Raw genomic sequence first — 22,634 nt, 5'->3', positions numbered from 1 at the left:
AAGTGCTGCTTCCATTGGTGCCTTTGATATGAAAGTGCAAACTAGAAATGTGAAATATGGAGTGCTACAGCACAGAGGCAAGGCCTTTGGCCTTTCTGGTCTGTGCCAATATTTTCTCCTGATTTATTCCATCTGTCTGCACCATGACTATGTTCCTCCATGCCAATTGTGCATGTGCCTACCTGTTGAGTGTTGCAGTTGCACACACGTCTATTACTTTTGCTGGCAGCTTGCCACTCTCCGAGTTAAGGAGATTCTGTCTCAATTTCCCCCCAGGAATTTCGCCTTTCACCCTTAACCTATAGTTCCAGTCTGAGGGTGAGAAAGAACTTGCAAGAATTACTCGAAAAAAAAATTGTATACTTCTATAGGATCTCCTCTCATTCTCTTGCACTCCAGTGAAAAAAGCCCGAACCTTTCCAACCCTTCCCTATATCTCAGGTCTTCAAGTCCCAGTGACATTCATGTAGGTTTTCTTTGCACTCTTTCAAGTTTATTGATATCTTTCCCGTAGGCACGTGATCAGAACTGCACACAATACTCCAAGTTTGACCTCACCAATGTCGTAGCACATCTTCAACATAAGATCCCAGCCCCTGTACTTGGTGCTTTGATTTATGAAGGTCGATATTGTTACGTACCCCATAACTGGACGTCTAACCAGCAGAGAAAGAAGAATTCATTGGGAGTCTGGTGGTACCAAACTAAAGGTGTTTATTAATAAAAATAAGCAAAAACCATATCAATAATGCAAATATACATATAAAACAAATTAGCAGTAATAAAACAAAGTGTAGGAATAATAATAATAATAAACAAGCTCTATCGATGTCTAGGGGTAAATAATTGTCAGAAAAGTATAAAGTTCAGTTCAGTTCATGAGTGCTGATGTAGTTATAGTTATTGTATTGTAATCATTGGAGTGAGAGAGAGCGAGCAAGATGTAACAGCTACAGTCAGGTAAACCTTCCTTTGCTTTCTTAATCCGACATATCGGTGTGGTCATTCAGTTATGACCTCTCCATCCTTCTGCTAGACCGTTCTTCTGTGGTGGACTCGTCACTCTGGCATGAGTGGACACACACACAAGTCCCCACCGGCCCTGTTTTTACACTGATAGTCTTACTGACCGACCTCCTGGTTCGGTCTTCAAAACCCCCACCTTTCTTGTGGGTTCCAACACTCAATCAGTGTCCACTGGTGTGTCTGGAGGATGTCTCTCCAGATCTGCCTTTTATTCCTACTAACGGGGACTCAGCTATCCATCACTCCTGAATGACTGTGTCCATCAAATAAGGCCACTCCTTCAATCCATTGAGGAATGTTTATGAGCAAACTATTGTCCTTGCAGCAAAACAGTAAATAATTCAAAAAGGAGTCACAATACATTTAATCAGCAATTTCCCCCTCTCTCTTATCTGTTGCTAATGTTCTTTCTTGTTTTCCTGTCTTTCTTTCTCATGGTCAGCATAGCAACGGTAATAGTTCATGTTTCTCAGGAGGGGAATAGTTAACTGCACCCCATTGTCCATCAGGTCTATCCATCACTTGTAACAATATGACAAATGCTCTCTTCGTGACCCTATCTACCAGTGGTTCTATTTTCAAGGAATTATTTGTACAGCCGGAGACATTTTTCTGGTGAGGAAATGGGTCATATCAGAGGCCATAATTTTAAGGTGGGCAGAATGGTGGCGGAGAAATCAGAGGCACGTGTTCTACAGAGAGTGGTGAGTGTGTGGAATTCACTGCCAGTGGTGGTGGAGCAGATATATTGGGGGCATTTACGAAACTCTTAGATAAGCACTTGGATGATAGAACAATGGAGATATATATGGGAGGATATGGCTAGATTCATTTTAGAGTAGGTTAAAAGGCTGGCATGACATCATGGGCTGAAGGGCCTGCATGATCTTTCTTTCTTTACACAGAATATTTTCCACATGTTACCTTTACTGTACATGTTTGTGTTTTTGTCTCAGCCTTTAGAGTTTGGTCCACTTCACTATATTATGCAGCAGCTGGCCCAAGTTTTGATGTTGGGGGTCCATTTGATTATTTCAATTGCAAAGCAGCTCATTAACAGAATGGGAAGATTATTCAAGGGGAGGTGAGAGTGGATAAGTTTGCTATTATCATATTAAATCCTTAGGAACAGGACTTATGAAGCATAACCTTATTAAAGGTAGTCAGCATGATTTTGTGAAATTCAGGCCATGTTTCACGAGCCTATCTGGATTTTTCAAGGAACTAGCAAAGCAGACTGATGAAGTTGGAATGTTTGAAGTGAGGTAAATTGTTTGTCAAGTTTCCCCATGGAAAGCTCATCCAGAAGTCATGAGGTATAGGGTTCATAGAAACTTCTTGGCATGGATTTAGAAGTGGCTTGCCTGCAGAAGGCAGAGGTTGATAGTAGAAGGAGCATATTCTGCCTAGGGATCAATGATTACTGGTGTTTCACAGGAACCTTTGCTCTTTGTGACTGATAAATTAACAGATGGGGAAATGGAAGGTTGGGTTAGTAAGCTGCAGATGACACAAAGTTTGGTGGTAGTATGGATATCGTAGAAGGTTGTTGTAGGTTTTAATGGGATATATGGACAAGATTAGCTGGACTGAGAAGATGCAGATGGAATTCAATCCAGAAAAGTGCAAAGTGATACACTTTGGAAGGTCAAGCTTGAACAGAAATACAAGGTTAATGGCTGAATACTTTGCAGTGTGGAGGAACAGAAGGACTGAAGGATCTCGAGGTCCAGATCTATAGATGCTGCACAAGTTAAGAGGGTGTTTTAGAAGGCTTATGGTAAGAGTCAGGGCAGCCCCAGTCTCAAGCCTTCTCCCAGTATCCATCCATGCACTGACTAATTAAGACCCTATCAATCTTTGCTTTCAATATACTGTGTGACTTGGCCTCCACACTCACCTGTGGCAATGAATTCGAAAGATTCAACACTCTCTGGCTACTGTCACACTCAGGTTGGAGGAGCAACACCTTATATTTCCACTGATAGCTTCCAACCAGATGGTATGAATATTGTTCTCTCAAACTTCTGGTATTGCCCTCTATCCCCTTCACTATTCCCCATTCCCATTTCCCTCTCTCACCTGTCCATCACCTCCCTGTGGTACTCCTCTCCCCCTTCTTCCATGATCTTCTACTCTCTCCTATCAGATTCCCCCTTCTCCAGCCCTTTATCTCTTTCACCCATCAACTTCCCAGCTCTTTACTTCACTCTTCCCTGTCTCTGTGTTACAACCATCACCTTCCACCTTGTACTTCTTCCTCCCCACCCCCGCACCTTCTTACTCTGACTTTTTTTTCAGTCCTGGTGAAGAGTCTTGGCCCAAAACATCGACTGTTCACTCTTCTCCATGGATGCTGCTTGGCCTGCTGAGTTCCTCCAGCACTTGGTGTCTGTTTCTCTTGAGCACCTTGTTTCCATATTTTTTTCCCACACCATACCTTGGTCACACATGCTCGGGGAGATGCAGTTGTAACATTTAAGAGAAATGAGTAGGCACGTCCCCAGAAGGAGATTGGTCATGTGAAGGCAGATGTAATTGATTTAAACTGGCATAATTATCAGCACAGACATTGTGTTTGAAGGGCCTCTACTGATCTACGTGCTGTGTCCTCCCCATTTTCAAAGACATTCATTTCATCCTCTATTGTAGACAGCTAGACTGTAATCATTCAACACCACAGCTATGCCTCCTACTCCCTTTGCATTTTTATACCTATGAAATAAACTAGTTTCTGTTTTATGCTACACATTAGTCTTTTCACACTTGCTCTTTTGCTCTTATTGTATCATCTTTAATTATCCCTAGACTCTCTTCATCCTGCCTCTACCTCTTTACCATTAACAACACATTACATAAAAAGCTTAATGTGTTGGTAAGTACTCCCATTAAGCCATTTTGACTCACTCTACCAGACATTCAATTTATTCCACAGATTTTCACCTCGTCTCCCACTGAAATCTTATTCCTGTTTGCTGGTATTATTTTAATCATGGTTCCTTTAGATTGTTATAGCGGGGGTGGTAGTGGGGATATGCTCCCACTACCTATTAAATGCTCATAATATCATATGTCTCAAGTGGAGCTGACAACCAAGGCCAGCTCCTGGCCTTCATGCGTGGTTTAGCTACTGAGCCTGGCAGAGCCATTTCTTCTGACAGGACAAGAGGCAAAAGCAGCTTACTGGCACCTTAAAACCAGTTGCTTTGGGCAGATAGTCGTGGATGACAGCTCATCAAGGAGAAGGAAAAGACTCTGCTGTCGTGCAGCTGCACCCAATTCATGGGGAAGGCTTCGGGAGTAAACCCTGAGGAAAAATTCAGAGCTGGAGTCCCTAAGTTGAGTTCAATGCTGACTGGCAACTCCTGCCATGCCACTGGTGCCAGACTGTATCCACTGCCGTTCCTTTGCATTCATCAGCTGCATGGAGAGGGGCAGCCTGGTACATGGGCAGCAGCTTGTTCTCCATGTTGTACTGACCTGGCTTGTGATTCACAGACAGCTAGGGTGCAATATTGACTCTGGCCAACGGAGGACCTCGTTTCAATCATAAAATAAAGTTTTTGCAAGATGACAGTCAATGACCCTGAGATGCAAGTTCCACCCTCTACACCTATCTGCAAAGTGTATCCATTACAAAAATGATTGCTGAGGTTGGTTCCCTTTCATTGGCCAGCTCAGGCAGATGACTGCTCTCTAATCCATCGAGAATACTCGGACTAGTCATCAACAACCACAGAGAGCACAGTTCATCGAGCAAAGAGTAACAAGAATCCTGGAACACGGTAGCATTGACCGAGCTGATGAGGTTGGTGTGAAAAATCAAGAACAACCTGGAGTGTATATCAGTCTACAACAAAATATTTCTCCCCCAGATACCTCATTCCGCAAGATCATGTAAGACACTCTCTTTACTCCGACTCCATTTCTGTTTATGACACATTCCAGAACTCATTACTTTTTCCTAAACTGACTCAACTAACAAGGTCAGTGACAAATAGTCAATACTCAGTCTGCATTTCAACAGCATAATTTGAAGGTGCATTCATAAACTAATCCAAAATGAATATTATCCATCCCATTTCCTGTTTTTTTAAAAATTCTTGCCAATTCTTGAACTTCATTTTCCATAATCTTTCTGTAAAGTTTCTTTTTTAATTGTCCCTTTTAGATTGAAGTCATAATTTAATTTTAATACGGTCTCCTTCTCTTTGCTACTAAACAGGAACAACATTTAAAAGAACAGAACCTATCTTTCCTTGCCGCCCACCCTACTGGTTTGGGCTCAGAAACTGCTAAAGAAACCTGAACGAAGCTGGCCTGATGGAATCTAATATTGCCCAGGGGGCCTGTGATGGGACGTTGAACCCTTTGCATATGTAAGGGCTTAAGGCCCGTTTAAAATGGCTACATGAAGCACCTGAAAAATGTCCCAGTGTAATATTGAGTCAGTGAACTCCCTGGCTTATTTTTAGACACAGGATATTGTTCCCTTATTGCGCTTAAGAACAGGTGCAACAAGGTCCAATTTCTACACTGCTGCATCTACCGATAGTTTGTGGCTTTTCCCAGCGCCGTAGCAGCACGCTCTTTGCAGACGTCACAAGCCACAGCTTTGCAGCGGAACTTGAGCTGCACTGAACAGTGCTGCACTTCGTAGAAGTGTCTTTACTTCTCTAAACCTTTGTTGAATGGTCTTAATTGCTGAAGAAAAGGGCCCTATTAAACAAACCTGAAGTATTTTTACCCTGCAAATCAAAAATAGTACTTCCAAGCTTACTTATTGGACATCTCTGGTAAGTAGTTCTCTGGGCTAAGATATTGTATGGAAGTTATATAAAATGTATAAAACTTGAACATGATGTTGCTCAATGCAATAGGCCACACTTGGAATATTTTGACATATGATTGATATTGCATTAGAATGAAGTAAAAGGTAAAGGGAACTGTCTGTGTGGAGTTTGAAAATTATTTCTATAACCACAGGGGCTTCCTTGGGGTGCTCTGGTTTCTTCCGACATTATGAGGATATGCTGGGATATGCTGGTAGCTTCATAGACTACAGTAGATTACCCCATGGTAGTCAGCTATGAAAAGGATCAATGAGTTTTAACCTGGACCCAAAATATCAATGCAGATACAAAGGAGGCACAACAGTGGCTATATTTCATTAGGAGAGTTGGTATGTCACCAAAACCACTCGCAAGCTACTACAGACGTACCATGGAAAGCATTGTAACTGGCTCTGGTATTGTGGGCTGTGGGGGCGGTTGGGGGGGGGTGGGTGGCTACTCCACAGGATTGAAATAAGGTGCAGAGAGTTGTAAACTTATTCAGCTTCATCGTGGGCACTACCCTCCATGGTATCCAGGACATCTTCAAGGAGTGATGCCTCAAAAAGGCAGCATCCATCATTAAGGACCCCCATCACCCAGGACATGCCCTTTTCTCATTGTTGCCATCAGGAAGGAGGTACAGAAGCCTGAAGGCACACACTCAAGTGATTCAGGAACAGCTTCTTCCCCTCTGCCATCTGATTTCTGAATCGGCATTGAACCCATGAACACTAACTCACTACTTTTCTATTTCTGTTTTTGAACTACTTATTTAAATTAACTACTTTACACATAATTAACTGCTTTATATATACACATATACTTACCGTAATCTACAATTTTTATACTACTATGTACTGCATTGTACAGCTCTGACATATGCTGATGATATTAAACCTGATTCTGTTTCTGATTCTGAAGCCTGTGAGAGAGGCTGAGCTGCAAGGCTACTGCATAGAGAACTGCTGGGGTTACTTTTTCATGATCTGGCATCGATTTGATGGGCTGAATGGTCCCTGTATTGCGGTAGATAGCATGAGTAAGAATCTGCAATGGTATTTTAAGGAAATGGAAGAAATATTTGAAAGTGAATAAGATATAAAAAATGGAACTGAATGAAGATCTAGTGCGGAGAGCTGAAATGCATTTGTCAAATGGCAGCTTGCTTGTGCTATTGAAAGCTCCACTTTATCAGGTTCTTCCAGTATCTAAAGAGGTGGCTGCTGAGTGTATGTGTGTGGTCTTCTGCTGCTGTAGCCCTTCCACTTCAAGGTTCAACATGTTGTGTGTTCAGAAATGACCTTCTGTACTGTTGTAATGCATGGATATTTGATTTGCTTTCGCCTTCCTGTCAGATTAAACCAGTTCGGTCATTCTCCCCTGACCTCTCTTGTTAAACAGAATGTTTTTGTTCATAGAACGGCATTCACTGAACGTCTTTTAAAATTTTTTTTTGCACCATTCTCTGTAAACTCTAGAGACAGTTATATATGAAAATCTCAGATGATCTGCAGTTTCTGAGATACTCAAACCACCCCATCTGGCACCAGCAATCATTCCATGGTCAAAGTCACTTAGACTACATTTCTTCCCCCATTCTGATGTTTGTTCTGAACAGCAACTGAACCTCTTGACCACATCTACCTGCTTTTATGCATTCCATTGCTGTCACATGATTGGCTGATTAGATTTTTACATTAACAAGCAGGTGTACAGGTAAGGCCGCTGAATGTAGCCACATAAGTATCACAGCAAACAGGAGGAAATCTGCAGATGCTGGAAATTCAAACAATCACACACACAAAATGCTGGTAGAACACAGCAGGCAAGGCAGCATCTTTAGGGAGAAGCACTGTCAACGTTTCAGGGCGAGACCCTTCGTCAGGACTAACCGAAAGGATAGATAGTAAGAGATTTGAAAGTAGTGGGGAGAGGGGAAAATGCGAAATGATAGGAGTAGACCGGAGGGGGTGGGATGAAGCTAAGAGCTGGAAAGGTGATTGGCGAAAGTGATACAGAGCTGGAGAAGGGAAAGGAACATGGGACGGGAGGCCTCAGGAGAAAGAAAGGTGGGGGGAGCACCAGAGGGAGATGGAGAACAGGCAAACAACTAAATATGTCAGGGATGGAGTAAGAAGGGGAGGAGGGGCATTAACAGAAGTTAGAGAAGTCAATGTTCATGCCATCAGGTTGGAGGCTACCCAGCCGGTATATAAGGTGTTGTTCCTCCAACCTGAGTTTGGATTCATTTTGACAATAGAGGAGGCCATGGATAGACATATCAGAATGGAAATGGGATGTGGAATTAAAATATGTGGCCACTAGGAGATCCTGCTTTTTCTGGCAGACCGAGCGTAGGTGTTCAGTGAAACGTTCTCCCAGTCTGTGTCGGGTCTCACCAATATATAAAAGGCCACACTGGGAGCACCGGACACAGTATACCACACCAGCCAACTCACAGGTGAAGTGAGGCGACACTTCTCCCTATAGATGCTGCCTAGCCTGCCGTGTTCTACCAGCATTTTACATAAGTATCACAATTGGCTTTTTAATGTTGCAAGTAGCAGTGTCCGCTATAACAAATTTACAAAGGTCTCACTGCACTTAATTTCGGTAAATTGTACTATAATTTGCTTTTGTTAAAAAAGTCATGTGCCAAAACAACCCAGTGTAAGATGAGAATGCTTTGTATTGAGACAAAGGATACTGCCAACATTGGAAATTATAACAATCTGCTGGAGGAATTCAACGAGTCAAGCAGCATCTGTGGGAGGAAATAAGTTGAAATGTTGACAATTCCTTCACCCCCCCAGGCATTGTTGCTTGGCCCACTGAGTTCAGCCAGTGGGTTGCTTTGCTTATGTTTTGTAACCCCTAACATAAAACTAATCCAAAAAAATCATGTGAGAAGCATGTAAACTTCATTTTTCACTTTTAGTAAGGCCCTTGCATATAACCTAGTGGTGTAGTAATGTACCTGCTATTCATGTGCTTTTACGTATAATCCCAAATGAATTAATGTTTAATCAAACATTAGGACCCTGGTCAGACCCCATTTGGAATATTGTGCTCAGTTCTGGTCGCCTCACTACAGGAAGGTTGTAGAAACCATAGAAAGGGTGCAGAGTGATAATGGACAACCTTGCCTAGTTGACCTTGTTAACTGAAATGGTGTTGAAATTTGACCATTTGTCACTACTTTAGCTTTGGGATTAGTATTTAAGGTTTTAATCCATTTTATAAAAGATACTCCTAATCCATATTTTTCCAATACCTTAAATAAAAAATCCCATTCCAATCTATCAAATGCGTTTTCTGCATCTAAAGCAACTGTCACGCTCATTTCTTCCCTCTTCTGCGCTAAATGAATTATACTAAATATCCGAGTTACATTATCTGCTGATTGTCTGTTTTTAATAAATCCTGTTTGATCCATATGTATTAATTTTGGTAAGTATTTAGATAATCTGTTAGATAAGATTTTTGCTATTATTTTATAATCAGTGTTTAATAAAGAAATAGGTCTATATGATGTTGGCTTTAAAAGATTTCTATCTTTTTTTGGCAATACTATTAGAATAGCTGTCGAAAAAGATTCTGGAAGTTTATGCGTTCTTTCCACTTGATGTATTAACTCCATAAAAGGAGGAATTAATAAATCTTTAAACTTTTTATAAAATTCAGGCGGAAAACCATCTTCTCCTGGAGATTTATTACTTTGAAGTGATCCTAGGGCTTCTTTGACCTCTTTCAATGTAAAAGACATATCTAATCCCTTCTGTTCTTCCGTATTTAATTTTGGAAGAGTTATTTGTGATAAAAATCTTTCTATCTTGATGTTATCATTTTGTGATTCTGATTTATACAACTCAGAATAAAAATTCTTATAAGTTTCATTAATTTCTAAAGGTTTATAAGTAATTTTATTTACTCTTGTTCGAATTGCATTTATTGTTTTAGAAGTCTGGACTGTTTTTAACTGCCATGCAAGGACACTTATGTGATCTTTCACCTAGTTCATGATATCTCTGTTTATTTCTCATAATTGCTTTTTCTGTTCATATGTCTGGAGTGTATTATATTGTAATTTCTTATTAATAAGTTGTCTTTGTTTTTCTTCTGTCATATTTCTTTGAGATTCTTTTTCTAATTTTGTAATCTCTTTTTCCAATTGATCTACTTCTATCATATATTCCTTCTTAATTTTAGAAGTATAACTTATTATCTGACCTCTCAAGTATGCCTTCATTGCTTCCCACAATATGAATTTATCATCAACTGAATGTGAATTTGTATCTAAAAAGAGCTGAATCTGCTTTTTCATAAAATCACAAAAATCTTGACATTTTAGTAACATTGAATTAAATCTCCATCTATAAATTGATTCCTCTTTATCTGTCATTATCATTGTCATTATCAAAGGAGAATGAGCTGACAATATTCTCGCTTTATATTCCACATTTTTCACTCTATCTTGAATATTCGTTGATAATAGGAAAAAATCTATCCTTGAATATGTTTTATGTCTATTTGAATAGAATGAGTAATCTCTTTCTTTTGGATTAATTCTTCTCCATATATCAATCAAATTTAAATCTTTCATCAATGATAGAGTTAATTTTACTGCTTTTGATTTTGTGACCACCTTTGTCTAGACAAAAGTTAAAATCTCCACCTATTAATATTTTGCCATGTACGTTAGCCAAATTCAAAAAGACCTCTTGGATAAATTTTACATCATTTTCATTTGGCGCATAAATATTCATAAGAGTCCATAAATTTTTGACAATATATAATTACATATCTCCCCACCAAATCAATTAATACGTTTTGTATTTTAATTTGTGTTAAAATTAACCTGCTTTATTTGTGTTGGCGATAGAGCCATTAGCTGAATTAATTAGAATGGACCCAGATATTAAGGGTTTTAGAGTTAATCAGGAAGAATACAAGATTAACTTATTTGCTGATGATGTTCTGCTTTATCTAACAAACCCATTACATTCATTGCGTAAATTATCCTATAGATTAGAAGAATATGGGAAAATATCAGGTTATATTGGGATAAAAGTGAAATTTTACCTCTTACTAAAGGAGATTATAGTCAATGTCGATTAATAACCCAATTTAGATGGCCAGCAAATGGTATAAAATATTTAGGTATAAGAGTTGATAATGATATAAAGAATTTACCACTATTGAAAAAAATTCAAGAAAATCTTGATAAATGGATGGTATTACCAATAACATTAGTAGGTAGAGTAAATACCATAAAAATGAATATATTTCCTAGATTACAATACTTATTTCAATCACTACCAATACAAATACCCCAGAAGTTTTTTGAAGAGTTAAATAAATATGTGAGGAAGTTCCTTTGGAAAGGTAAGATGTCAAGAATATCGTTGGAAAAATTGACATGGAAATTTGATCTAGGAGGGTTACAACTTCCAAATTTTAAGAATTATTATAAAGCAAATCAACTTAGATTTATTGCATCTTTTTTTGAGATTAGAATAGAATTAGATAAAATAGGAGAAAATATACCAGAAGATTTTATATATAAATGGGAATCTAAATGGATAAGGGAAAAGTAAGAATCTACTATATTAAAACATTTGATTGATTTATGGAATAAGGTAAATGTTGACAATGAGATAAAGAAATCCTTATTAGCAAAGAGATCTTTAATTCAAAATAGACTTATTCCTTTTACAATGGATAATCAACTTTTATGTAATTGGTTTCAAAAAGGGATTAGATATATAGGTGTTTGTTTTGAAGGAGGTATATTAATGTCATTTGATCAATTAAAGAATAAATATAAAGTATCAAACAACACTCTTTTTTGTTACTTTCAACTAAGGGCTTATTTAAGAGAAAAATTAGGTCAAACAATGTTATTGCCTAAATCTAATGAAATAGAAACTTTAATTCAAAAAGGAAAGATTAAAAAATTCATTTCTTGTATGTATAATTTGATTCAAAAACAGGCAATTAAACAAGGAGTCCATAAGTCAAGACAAAAATGGGAAAGTGACTTGAATATTAAAATTGAAGGAAAAAATTGGTCAAGACTATGTCTTGAGAGTATGACAAATACAATAAATGTCCGCTTAAGATTAGTGCAATATAACTTTTTACATCAATTATATATTACACCACAAAAAATAAATTAATTAAACCCAAATTTATCTGATCAATGTTTCCGATGTAACCAAGAAATTTGTACTTTTTTACATTCTACTTGGTCTTGTTCTAAAATTCAACCTTTTTGGACAAATTTAAGAGTTTTATTGGAACAAATTATTGGAATACAATTTCCACATAATCCAATATTATTTTTATTAGGTGATATTGAAGGGATAAAACCGATACCCAAATTGAATAAATATCAGAAAGAATTTATAAAAATTGCATTGGCAGTAGCCAAAAAGGCTGTTGCAGTTACTTGAAAATCAGATACATATTTAAGTATAGATCGTTGGAAGAAAGAAATTTATAGCTGTATTCCACTTGAAAAAATTACTTATAATTTAAGAGATAAATATGAAACATTTTTGAAAATTTGGTACCCTTATTTACAAAAGACAGGATTAAGTATATAGATGCTCTCAATATATATTGAGAGTAGGGGAGATTCAAACTAGAGGACATGATTTGAGAGTTAGGGGGCAGAAGTTTAAGGGAAACACGAGGGGGTATTTCTTTACTCAAAGAGTGATAGCTGTGTGGAATGAGCTTCCTGTAGAAGTAGTAGAGGCCAGTTCAGTTGTGTCATTTAAGGTAAAATTGGATAGGTATATGGACAGGAAAGAAGTAGAGGGTTATGGGCTGAGTGTGGGTAGGTGGGACTAGGTGAGATTAAGGGTTCGGCACGGACTAGGAGGGCCAAGATGGCCTGTTTCCGTGCTGTGATTGTTATATGGTTATATGGTTATATGCTCCGAAGATGGAATAATTGGTTATTTGGGGAAAGAAATAAATATATATACTAAAGTTATTACGAACTTCATGGAGCATGTGGGGATCTTCCAATATCCAGGCACTCTTTCTTTCTTTCTTTTTCTTTCTTTCTTTCTCTTTTTTTACTATAGGGATGCTGGGGGGGGGGGGGGGTTAAGGGGAGGGGGGATGGGTAATATACATTTTTTTCTCTACTTTTATTTTGTAACTACTTGAAATACAATTAAAAAAGTTAAAAAAAAAAAGAAAGGGTGCAGAGGAGATCTACAAGGATGTTGCCTGGATTGGGGAGCATGCCTTATGAGAATAGGTTGAGTGAATTCGGCCTTTTCTCCTTGGAGCGATGGAGGGTGAGAGGTGACCTGATAGAGGTGTATAAGATGATGAGAGACATTGATCGTGTGGATAGTCAGAGGCTTTTTCTCAGGGCTGAAATGGCTAACAGGAGAGGGCACAGTTTTAAGGTGCTTGTAAGCAGGTACAGAGGAGATGTCAGGGGTAAGTTTTTTATGCAGAGTGGTGAGTGTGTGGAATGGGCTGCAGGCAACAGTGGTGGAGGCAGATACGATAGGGTCTTTTAAGAGACTCCTGGACAGGTATATGGAGCTCACAAAAATCGAGGGCTATGGGTAATACTAGGTAATTTCTCAAGTAAGGACATGTTCGGCACAGCTTTGTGGGCCGAAGGGCCTGTATTGTGCTGTAGGTTTTATATGTTTCTATGTTTCTAAACAATATATCTACAATGTTACTTGAATTTGAATTTATTTAAAATATTACATCCATCTCACAATGTGAGGGAGTAAAAATCTTTGCATTATGATTTTGTCGCAATGTACAGACATGTGAATTTATAAGTCTAATGGCTTGTAGAAAGAAGCTGTCGCATAGCCTGTTGGTACTGCCTTTAATGATGCGGTACCATTTGCCAGACGGAAGCAGGTGAAACAGTTTAAGGTTAGGGTAACTGGTGTCCCCGATGAACTTCCAGGCCTTCTTTCTGCACCTGCTGCTGTAAGTGTCCTCAGTGGAGGGAAGTTCATATCCACAGATGTGCTGGGCTGTCCATACCACCCTCTGTGGTGCCCAGCAATCAAGGTTGGTGCAGTTCTCATACCAGGCAGTGATACAGCCAGTCAGGATGCTCTCAATGGTGCCCCTGTAGAAGGTCGAAGATCTTCAGGCCCATGCTGAACTTCCTCAGTAGCCTTGCTGGAAGAGATGCTGTTGTGCTTTTTTTGCCACACAGCTGGTGTGTACAGTCCGGGTGAGATCTTTGGTGATGTGAATACGGAGGAACTTGAAACTACTCACCCTCTCAAATATTACTGAAATACTAAATGTACAACACTTTGGAATGAATTGGGCTTTGAAGTATCCAAGTTTTATGTGAAGCCTTCTAATGTTCTTCAAAGCAGTTGCGGCACAGACCGATGTTTCAGATGGGAAAATTGACATTTGATGTTATTGTGAAAATTATTACACTTGGATCTTTAATGGCTGAATATATACATGGCTTCCCCAATTTGTCCTCTTGTGACAATTCTGCCTTCTATCTATCTGCTGAACAGTAGCCACACTTGCTGTATTTCTGTGTTTTGTCTTCCCATGGCTCACAATCTTAGTCCAACTCTGAATTCAGCACAGTATCAATAAAATGATAACTCACTGCCCTGGAAATACAGCGTGTCGCCAAGTCAATCACAGTGTGGCTCCCATTCTGGACAAGGACAGAATACTCATTGATCCAGTCAGCAGCTTGCATTCCTATGTAAATGCCAATTAATAGAACCATAGAACACTACAGCACAGTACAGGCCATTCAGCCCTCCATGTTGTGCTGACCCATATAATCCTTAAAAAAAGTACTAAACCCACACTACCCCATAGCCCTCCATTTTTCTTTCGTCCATGTGCCTGTCCAATCTATCTATTCAGTCATGATTAATTCCTATTTTCTCAAGGAGACATACAACAACACAGCATGCATACAGGCATGGGTATATCAAACACATTTCCACCTAGTTAGCCCCAAATTCCTGTGTACAGCCCATATTCCTCCAAGACTCACTCCTCCATGTACCTACCCATGTTTCTCTGGCATCTTGTTCCATATACTCATCACAAATGTAGCCCTTTTAAGTCTTTCCCCATTTGCCCTTAAACTACATTGCCTAGGTTTGAATTCCCTAGCTGGGGTAGATGGACTGTTACCATCCACGTTCTCTATGTGTCTCATAATGTTTAACATTTCTATAAGGCTGAGCCTGATTTTCCTCCTGAAATGGATGCTCCCCATTTTGAAAGTAGTCTATGCTTTTGTTCCTTCTGTCTAAGTGCATGACCATAAACCGTGTTCCATCTGTCACCTCTTTGCCCATTCTCCTAATCTGTCTACATCCTTCTGCAGCCTCCCTGCATTCTCTATCCTCCCTGCCCCTTCACCTATCTTTGTATCATCTGCCAAGACTAGAATATAAAAACAGGATTAAGACTTTATAAGACACTGGTGAGGCCTCACTGTGGTGAGCAATTTTAAGCCCTTTATCTTATAAAGGATGTGCTGACATTGGAGAGAATTCAAAGGAGTTTCACAATCATGATTCCGGGAATTAAAGTGTTATCATATGAGGAGCAATTGTTGGCTGTGGCCTGTACACACTGGAATTTAGAAGAATGGGGGGGGGGGGGATGTCATTGAAACATGTCTAATATTGAAGGGAATAGATAGAGTGGATGTGGAGAGGATGTTTCCTGTAGTGGGTGAGTTTAGGATCAAAGGGCATAACCTCAGAGCAGAGGGATGTTCATTTATAACAGAGATGAGGAAGAATTTCTTTAACCAGAGGGTGTGAACTTGTGAAATTTATTACCACAAATTGTTGTAGATGCCAAGTCATTGGGTGTATTTAAGGCAGAGGTTAATAAATTCTAGATTAGTCAGGGTATGAAAGGTTACAGGAAATTGGCAAGAAAATAAGGCTGAGAGGGACATGGTTCAGCCATGATCAAATGGCAGAGCAGACTAGATGGGCTGAATGGCCAAATTCCACTCCTTTGTTCTTGGGAGGGGTGGGGATGATGTCCTTGTTACTGTTTGCACGATTTGTTTTTATGCATGGGGGGGATGTTCTTGATACCGTTTGCACAATTTGTTTTTTGCCTGGAGGGGGGTTGATGATCTTGTTGACATTTGTGCAATTTGTATTTTTTTGCAGATGGGGGGGGGTTGATATTTTTCTTTGAACGGGTTCCATGGATTCTTTGCTTCGTGGCTGTCTGTGGGGAAGACAAATCTCAGGCTTGTACATGCCATACGTACTTTGTTAATAAATCTATTTTGAGTGTCTTATGGGCCTATGGCCTCAGGCCTCATAAATCTTTCCTGCACAGTTTAACCACATCTTTCTTGTAACAGGCTAACCAAAACTATACGCAGCGCTCAAGTGTGGACTCATTGATTTGAAACTAACTGATGAAGGCCAGCGCACTAAACGCCTTTTTCACCATCCTGTGACACCACTTTCAATAAACACTACTATAACACTCCTTGATTCCTCTGTTCTATTATACTCTCCTTTGTCCTAGCATTCGGAGTGTAAATCCTACTCTGGTTTGACTTTCCAAAGAACATCACCTCACACATTGGTATTGAAATATATTTGAAACATATTTGGTTCACTTCGCTAACTGATCAAGGTTCTCCTGTAATCTACAATAAAAAGCACCTCCTAATTTTGTGACATCCACTTACTGATCAAGTCTTGTGTATTCACATCCAAATCATTTATATAGATACAAAAAGAGTCCCAATACAGAACCCCACCCCACCCCTGGCATGCACTAGCCACCAACCTCCACTCCAAGAACCAACCTTCAACCACCCAGAGTTTCCAGTCTCTGAGCTAACTAGCTCTTCCTGGATTCTGGGGGACTTCAACTATTATGCGGGACTTTGTCAAAGGCCTTACTAAAGTCCAACATGGACAACATCCACTCTCATGTTAAGGGATCCAGAAGAGACGCAGTACTTAATTTGGACCAAATGAAGCCATCCTGCACAGTCTCAGCAATTTACCCAACAACCTTTTGCTCTAGATTAGCCAACAGTATTAGAGGGGAGAGCTACTGTTTGTTCAGCATTATAAATGGGAAAGTTCAAACACAGGGAGAGTTGGTAAACAATCTCACATCAGCTGTGTGTAAATTGCTGTGACAATTACCTCGTCCTTTAGAAACAGGAACCTCTTTAGACATTTAGAAAAATTCAGCATGACATCTAAAATTACTTCTATAGATGTGTGGTGAAGAGTATATTGACTGGCAGCATCACTGTCTGGTATGGAAACGTCAATACCCTTGAACAGAAAATCCTACAAAAGTGGCGGATTCAGCCCAGTTCATCGCATGTAAAGCCCCCCTCACTATTGAGCACATCTACATGGAGCATTATCATAGGAAAGCAGTGTCAATCAACGGGGACCCCCACTTCTCAGGTTCCGTTCTCTTTTCGCTGCTGCCATCAGGAAGAAGGCACAGAAGCCTCAGGACTCACACCACCAGGTTCATGAATAGTTATTACACCTCAACCATAAGGCACTTGAACCAGAAGGGATAACGTCACTCAACTTCACTTGCCCCATCACTGAACTGTGTCCACAACCTATGGACTCACTTTCAAGGACACTTCATCTCATGTTCTTGATATTTATTACTTACTTATTAATTATTATTATTATTATTATTATTATTATTATTATTATTATTATTATTATTATTATTATTATTATTATTATTATTATTTCTTTATGTATTTGCACACTTTTTTGTCTTTTGCACTCTGGTTGTCCACCCTGTTGGTACAGCTTTTCATTGATTCTATTGTAGTTATTGGATTTATTGAGTATGCCCTCAAGAAAATGAATCTTGTATATCATGACACATTTGTACTTTGAAAATATATTTACTTTGAACTATAAAATGATAGCATGTACCCTTCAGAACTAATTATTTGGCACAAAAGTGCTTTGGAGTATGATTTTTAGAATCTCTATTATCCAAGTCATATGCACACCATTTAAGAATTGCAATATCTCCGTCTAGATTATATTCTTTTATAGTAGTTTTCCATATTTTAAGAGTCAATTCCACCCATGGGATATCAATAGTATTTATGTACCTTTGCAGGTTGTTATCAGCCAAAATTGCTTGTATGGGGATGGGAAGTACCCGCTCCTCAATGTTTTTCCATTGAGCGTCATATGATGGGTTGCACCAACATATCGCAGCTCTCAACTGTGCTGCAAAATAATAATCTCTAAGAGAAGGCAGGCCCCATCCCCCCTTTTCCTTGGCTAATTGCAAAGTTTTGAGATGAACTCTAGGCCTTTTACCCTGCCAAATATATCTTGATAACATCTTGTTCCATTCATTAAATTGATTTTGATTAATCTCTATTGGTAGGGTCTGAAAGAGATATAACAGTCTGGGCAGTATAATCATTTTAATACACTCAATCCTTGAACTCAGACTGAAAAAAGGAATCAGGTTCCATCTTGCCATATCTTCCTTAATTTTTTTATATAAAGGCTGATAATTGCATTCTGATAATTTTGCCAAATCTTTTGGCATAATGATGCCCAAATATTTGAAAGACTCTGTGTGCCATGCCCAGGGATATCTACTTTCAATTTCTCTTGGTGGGCTATAGTAATATGAAAGTAATTGGGTTTTATCTATGTTGATCTTGCATCCTGAGAATTGAACATATTGTTCAAAGGATTGCATCAATTTAGGTAAAGAGTATGCTGCTTGCTCTAGATAGATTAAAATGTCATCTGCGTAACAAGCCAGTTTATGCTCTGTCCCTTTAATAGTAATTCCCGAGTTATCTTCATTTTGTCTGATGTATTGAGCTAATGGTTCCAGATATAATGCAGAGTAGCGGTGACCATGCACAACCCTGTCTCGTGCCCCTTTCTAGGGTAAGACTATTTGATAAATATCCATTGATTTTAATCCTAGCAGTAGGGTTGTCATACAGTGTCTGTATAGTTTTAATAATTGTGTCTTGGAAACCAAATCTATGTAAAACTCTGTAAAGAAAATTCCAATGAACTAAATCAAATGCCTTTTCAGCGTCCACACTTATCACTATTGCTTTGATTTTATTTTTTTGTATATGATCCATTATGTGAAGTGTCCTTCGTATGTTGTCTTGTGTTTGGCATTGTCGTATAAAACCTGTCTGATTGTTATGTATCAGTATGAGTAGAAACTCCTCTAATCATTTGGCCATGATGGAGGTAAATAATCTATCATCTACATTAAGAACGGATATTGGTCTAAATGACCCGCATTCCATTTTATCCTTGCCTTCTTTCGGTATAGCTGAGATGATCGCTTCTTTCCAATTGGGTGGCATTTGTGCCTTTTGTAGAGCCCAGTTCAGTGTGGGGAGTAAAACAGGAATTAACTCATTATTAAACTCTTTGTACCACTCTGCCGTATACCCATCTGATCCTGGTGACTTGCTTAATTTAAGCCTACTAATTGCAGCTTTTATTTCAATTTCAGTTATGTCAGCAGTCGTCGTTCTATTTTGTTCTTTACTTAAAGTGGGTAACCCTAGAGAATTCAAGAAGGTGTCAATTTGGGTTATGCTTCCCCCTGGAACTTAGGAATATAGAATTTTGTAAAACACTTCAAAAGCTTCTTGAATTTCACTTAGCTTATTTTTTATCATTTTCGTTCTTGGGTCCCTAATTCTCTAATTGTATTTTCTGATATTTTTTTTTCAGCTTCCACACCAGTATTTTCATAGATTTTGATCCACTTTCATAATGTCTCTTTTTCAGAAACATTAAATTTTTCCTGATTTCTTGCATAGCCAAACTATTAATTTCATTTCTAATTTTTAAAATTTCCCCTAATGTATCCTGTGCCAAATTCAATTTGTGTTTTTTCTCTAGTTCCTTGGATGCTAGATTTAAGGACTGGACAGCTAAAGGAATAACAGTTCTTTGCAACATAATGAAAGAAGGAACACTTCAGTTTTGAAATGCTTAAAGAGAAACACTTATTAGAAAAACAAGATCTTTATCGGTATTTACAGACGTGACAATATGTTAATAAGATGCTTAAAACTGTAACCAAGGCAAGTACATGCTTGATAGAGCTATTTAGAAAAGCATATAATTCAGATAACGGTAGTAGAATCATTTCAAGCATGTATAAGGGGTTGTCAAATCTTAAAATACATTTGACTTCATACATTAAAACAAAATGGGAGAAGGAAGGAGGGATAATTATATCTGAGGAAGAATGGACAATAATATGGAGGTATCAATGGAAATGTACCAGTTCACAGAAATGGAGGGAGTTTGGATGGAAAAAAATTGATAAGATATTTTATTACACCCTCTCAGAAATCCCATTCTGATAGTAACCTCACTGTTTGCTGGAGAAAATTGTGGAAATCAAAATGCAAATCATTATCATATTTTCTGGGACTGCCCTGTTATCAAAAACTATTGGAGGGGGATACACAATGCCCTACAAGACATCTTTAAATGTGAAATACCCTTAGAGAGTAAGACCATATATTTTGGATATATACCTCAAGAATGGTTGAATAGAGATAAATATTTAATGAATATACTGTTGGTGGCTGGTAAAAAGACTCTTACTAGGAAATGGTTATCACAGGAGAGCCCAACTTTAAATACGTGGATGGAAATTACAATGGACATTTACAAAATGGAGAAGATAACAACATCTGTTAATCATAAGCTGGAACAATTTGATTCATACTGGGAAAAATGGTTTAACTACATAATGCCTCATAGGCCTGATTTTATTCTCACAAATCAATGAATATGTTGTAAAAGAAGATCACTCCCTACTTGTACGTAGTGTTTTCCTTTTGCTTGTTTTTTCTTTCCACACTTTTCTGTAAGTGTATACCTGAGATAAGTACTATGTGGAGATTTGTGATATATATGATATATATGTACAATGTCTGAAATACATGGAAATGTTTGTTTGATGATGAACTTCAATATAAAAAAATAAGGATCTCTATTATCCATTGCTGCTGGGCTTTGAACCAAGTGTCTTTGCAAGGCCGTTTGTGACAAACCACACTGCCATGGGTCAGGAATCAAAGATGTGAGGAGGCAAGGACAGCAGATTTACTTTCCTGATCATGAAGTAGCTTTATGGTCACTCTTGCTGATACCAGATTTGTATTCAAGAGACAAGAGATTCTGCAGATGCTGGAAATTCAGAGTGACACGCACAAAATGTTGGAGGAACTCAGCAACTCAGACAGCATCTATGGAGAGGAATAAGCAGCTGACGTTTCAGTCCAAGATCCATTATTAGGACTTTTTGTTCAAGATCCATTTACCTTGCCTTGCCTTGTGCCCTTATCTCCTGGTGGAGTCCTCAGGTGCCATCATGACAAGCTTTGCATCAGTCTGTTCCATCTGTCACAGTTGTGTGCCAGAGCCTGGGTCACTGCAAATGTTTTCTCTGTCCATTCTTTAATGTTGTCCGTCCATCTTTACCTCTGTCTGCCTCTCCTTCATTTCCCCTCCACAGTTCCTTGTAGAAGGATCTTTGCAAGGCCACTGGATCCTGTTACATGGCCGTAGCATCTCAGCTTTCTTTTCTTTACCATTGCGAGAAGGCCTTCATGGGGGCCAATGTGGTGTGGATGATCTTGTGGCCCTGCTCGTTTGTGATGTGGTCCAAGTATGAGATGCCCAAGATGTTGCGATAGCATCTCATTTCCAATGCCTTTATCTTTCTCTGTAGCTCTGCTGTGAGGGTCCGTGTCTTGCATGGGTACAGGAAGATGGAGAATACCAATGCACACAGGAGTCTGATCTTGAACTTCATGGTGATGTTGCTGTCGCTCCATATTGCCTTGAGTTTGGATAGTGCAGTCGTTGTCTGTGCGGTTCTTGCCAAGACTTCTGGTCTTGATCTTTCATCACTGATGATTGCCCCCTGGTCAATCATCAGTGATCCTGCCTCTATCTTATCTATCCCTTTCATAATTTTATATGTTCCTATATGTTTTTACATGCTTCGAATGGCACATTTCACTGTATGTTTCAATGCACATTTGATAAATAAATAAAGCTGAATCTGTTTCCAATCATTTGTGGACTGGTAACACGAAGATGGAGTCAAATAACATTGAAATGGGCCTTTCAGCCCATTGAGGCCATATCAACCTGTTTACAATGCCCTACATTGCTCTGTTTTTTAAAAGATTCTCCAACATTCCCTGAGATTTCTACCACTCACCATGCACACGAATCAGCCTGTAAGAGTTTGGGTTCTCTGAGAAGAAACTGAGGAGATCCACACAATTACAAAGAGAAAGTACAACGTCCACACAGCTGGCCCCCCCCCCCAAGGTCAAAATTAAACACTGCTCTCTGGTACTGGGAGGCAGCAGGTCTAGTAACTGGGCTACTGTGATGTGCAAAGATGACAGGAAGGAAGAATTAATGAAAATATACTCAATATGCAAACACATTGTAAAGCTAAGAATGACCATTGTGTGATTTATGGCAAAAAATATTTGAGGAGACTTTAGAAGGATTATAAAACCAAAATCAGAATGTTCAAAAATTCTAAGTGCGTAGTATCTTGTGCTATACTCTTAAAAACAGAAAGAAGTTTATAAAAAATGGCCACTCTTGTTGACTGCTGTGGAATAGGCTGTAATCAATGTATTCGGTGAAGCCAGAATAGCTAGCTGATAGAGTAGTGGTCAACCTGGCCCACATC

The 22,634-nt window shown here is 38.8% G+C and overlaps 1 protein-coding gene across 1 annotated transcript in view; it reads left to right on the top strand.

The window, feature by feature from the left end:
* Positions 1-5,306: 5,306 nt before the first annotated feature.
* Positions 5,307-22,634, top strand: part of si:rp71-68n21.9 (kelch-like protein 13) — an 81,626-nt gene continuing 64,298 nt past the window's right edge. Inside the window, exon 1 of the mRNA XM_059968382.1 lies at positions 5,307-5,822. The gene's annotated coding sequence lies outside the window, so the exon portion shown is untranslated. The remainder of the gene's footprint in view (positions 5,823-22,634) is intronic.

This window comes from Hypanus sabinus, chromosome 4, assembly GCF_030144855.1.
Source record: "Hypanus sabinus isolate sHypSab1 chromosome 4, sHypSab1.hap1, whole genome shotgun sequence".
Classification (NCBI taxonomy): Eukaryota; Metazoa; Chordata; class Chondrichthyes; order Myliobatiformes; family Dasyatidae; genus Hypanus; species Hypanus sabinus.
Note: the sequence above shows the minus strand (reverse complement) of the source record. Positions and strands in the feature narration are given on the sequence as shown.